This window comes from Procambarus clarkii, chromosome 15 (genome assembly GCF_040958095.1).
Source record: "Procambarus clarkii isolate CNS0578487 chromosome 15, FALCON_Pclarkii_2.0, whole genome shotgun sequence".
NCBI classification, from domain to species: Eukaryota; Metazoa; Arthropoda; class Malacostraca; order Decapoda; family Cambaridae; genus Procambarus; species Procambarus clarkii.
Window position 1 is genome coordinate 3,441,834 of NC_091164.1, and position 3,707 is coordinate 3,445,540.

A 3,707-nucleotide genomic window follows, 5' to 3' on the forward strand; every position below is an offset into this window, starting at 1 on the left:
CACACTACAAGGTGAAGGGACGACGACGTTTCGGTCCGTCCTGGACCATTCTCAAGTCTCATTCTCGTGTAACGGTTCTGTTGTTACGTAAAGTATGGTGACAATAAACACAAACAAGATAATATATATATATTTGGTCGAATATACAGAAGTACGCAGGTGGTACTTTGGTGTGAGATGAGCGCACTGAGCGTCGGTACAGTATCTCGCAAGTGTCTGCTCTAGACCACACTTGAAAGTAGACTAGTTAATATTTGATTGATTGATTGATGAAGATTAAGCCACCCAAAAGGTGGCACGGGCATGAATAGCCCGTAAGTGGTGGCCCTTTTTGAGCCATCACCAGTATCAATAGATGGTACTGGAGATCTGTGGAGGTGCGACTGCACCCTGCGTGACGGGAGATGTCTCCCGTGTTTGCTATTCGATGATTGATTGATAAAGATTAAGCCACCCAAGAGGTGGCACGGGCATGAATAGCCCGTAAGTGGTACAATTTTTTTTTCCCAGTGTTCTGAGGTTGCATTTAACCATCAAGCTGTTATCGTGGGGGAGGATACTGCTTCACAGTCTTTATGAGGGTGTCCAGCTGCTGGACACCTTTCTTGACCAGGAGAGTGGCTGTGTTGATGGCTTCAGGGTGGCCACTGCATGATTCAGGAACTCTTAAAGCTCTTCTAAGGTCATTGGTTGCTTCACATTCCAGAAGATAGTGAAGTAATGGCTATTCTCAAATCGTTTGCTTAAATACGATGACTACACCTCATAGTAAGATAGGAGGGTAGAAAAACCGTTACTTGTAAATAGGGATAGGATTATAGCTTGTGTAATTAGTTATGCCATTAAGATAATGAGATAATGGAGCGAGTATTAGGATTACTAGCTACAAGACTCCCCCTGCCAGGGAAGGGAAGAAAAGCGATACAACAAAAAATACGAGGCTACTGTTCTCTTGTTCGCTGTGGAACATGTAGTCCGGTACCACAAGATGCAGGCAGTGTGTGGACAAGCTCGGTGTAGCAGGAGAGAAAAATGTACATGATTGTTGCGTCCTTGGGTCGCTGGTGGAGCATTTAGATCCAGGGCGGATGGGCTCGGGCTCCAGGACATTAGGAGGTAATGTAGGCACGTAGGCAGGACAACGAGGGAATCACTGCTAGAGCTGAATAGTCCTAGAGGCGACGAAGATTTGGAAATGCAAACTGTAAGTCCTGTACTGCGCAAGGTGCTTGAGTCGGCAGAGTATCAGAATGCAGTGAACGTGTAGATGAATCTGACGAAAGAGCAGCTGTCGTGGGAGTCCCTGTAGAACAAGCAGTGCCCTGGCAGCGACGGAGAGTCGGCAGGACAGGCTGTAGATCCCACATGATGTAGTTGCTGATGAAAATGGCGAGACGATCGCGTCATACAGGGCCATGTGTTTAATAGCCTGCACTGGCAAATTTTGGGTATACTGTGAGGATATCTTCAAGAATACGAGAGTGAATAAAGTAATTGCAAAGCTCCAGGTACCTCATGCCAACTAGTCTGAAAGGTCTAATAACTGGGCATTCAGTGATGTAGTGCGGGAGATCATGCCGTAGTTCCTGCTCACAGAGTTTGCAACTGGAGTGCTCAGGATTGGGAGACCCGTCACCTGCAGCCACCTGCCACAGGTAACGGTAACCCAACCTGATCCTTGCAACCACTGTGTCGCACAGTCTAGTGGACGTTTTGTGCTGTCCATAGATGTAGGTTTCAGATCTGAACAAATCATAGCTTTTTATACTAGTACTTTCAGGTCGTTGGGAGTCAGTAAGTTCTTTCCTATCAGATCTGAATGTTTGGATCAATACAGTTTTGACAGCAGAGATGGGGATACCTAGATCTAATTCAACTTCAAACTTGTTACACGCTAATTTGGCTGCAATGTCTGTCTCATTATGATGGGTTATATTTATGTGTGAAGGTATCCATACAAAGGAGATTCGAGACCCTTTATTGTAGTCCATCGTGGCTGGGTATCGTCGAAACTCTCCGGGGTCACCAATGTAACGTACGGTTAAGTTACGTTGTTGGGTTGATTAGATACACAGTGTTTTAGTGAGTTTCATATTTATTTAGTAGTCCTGGATACAGCAGTGTCGTAGACGTTGAGACGAAGTCTGGAGCAGAGCAGAGAGCTGAGTGAGGCCGGAGTCGCGGAGCTCTATGTGGGAGAGAGTTGTAGCTGGATGAGGTCGTAGTCTGCTGCCTGCTCTGTGTTGGGTTTCTACCAGTTCTGTTTTCTCTAGTTATTAATTATTCAACTTTTGGCGTAGTCAGGTTGAGAACCTTTAGGTGAAGCCAGTAACTGATTGGGTGAGCGCGAGGACATAGCCTCGCCCTTGGCTTTGTTCCACGTCAGGTGGAACAAATGCTGGCTTGATCCTGATTTTCAGTACGAATACGGACTGCGAAAGCAAGGCCTATCGATCCTTTTGACTTTAGGAGTTTTAAGCAATAGGTGTTTCAATAAAATTTCCAGCCGGGATTCTGCCTTAGAGGCTTTCAGGCATAATCCCACGGACGTAGCCTCGCTCCACTGGCCGATCGACCAAGAACGGAACCATTTCTATACCCAGCCTATCCCCCCGGAAATGATAGTACTTATAATAATTATTTGGTCCAAAATACTAACGTGTAATGATGGACCATCAGTAAACCACTTTTTGTATTATTAATTTTATAGTCTGAGAAAATTAAGCTAAAAACCAAGCTTAAGTACTCCAATGGGGGGGGATGGGTTGATGTATCTATATTCGCTCATTCTTATCATGCCGAACACATCATATTAATGACGATAACGAAGTAAAGGGATAGTTGTACCCTCGTCTGTATATGCTAACAGCTTCACCTGCCAAATTGCTCTTAACTAGATTTATGTACGAATATGTCTAGTACATCTCGAACCCGTTTTATGTGCTTGGCTAATACTTAGTCAAAAGATAATGTACTTAAAATGGCCTTCTGACTAACATGAAACAGAATCGTAATTCATTTATATAAATACAATTTCTTGGGAATAATGTGGGCAAATGAATTGGTTACATTTTTGTCTCTCCATTTTTTTTTATATGTGACGTGTACTAATATACATAATATATTCAATGATGAGCATATTGCAACAACAACTATTCCCTTCCTATGTCCAATGTCTATCGTCGCCCGCGATGAAGGAGTTACAACGCACATCTTGACCACCATTGATCGTCTTTCTACCATTGACAACGTCACCTGTGCACGACCCAACTCGATCTCCTGTCTTTCTGACCTCCACTTCATGTCAGGATATGCTCATGTATCTACCTTGCGCTTCCTAACAACATCTTTTACTCTGTTTTAAATAGAAGTGAGTAGACAGGACCTGAGCCTATCAGTATTGATTAACTGTCTCCCCTTCCGTCCTCTCCCCGGCTCTCCCTCCCCCCCCCCCTCTCCCATCCATAGTCAATCCCACATCCCTTATTGAGAGTTGTTACCCACTCTCGGCTACTCGCCACCAAGCGCTCCTGTGGACCAGTAGATCATTCCTACAGTTCTGAGCAAAAGGTAAAATCTTGGCTATCAACGCCAGAATACATTCAATTTATTTCTGGAATATTTTTAATAAAATAATTTATTCGTATATTAAAAAAATTTAGCTTGTACTGAAAGTAAATTTGTTTGTTTATGACTTCCAATTGTCG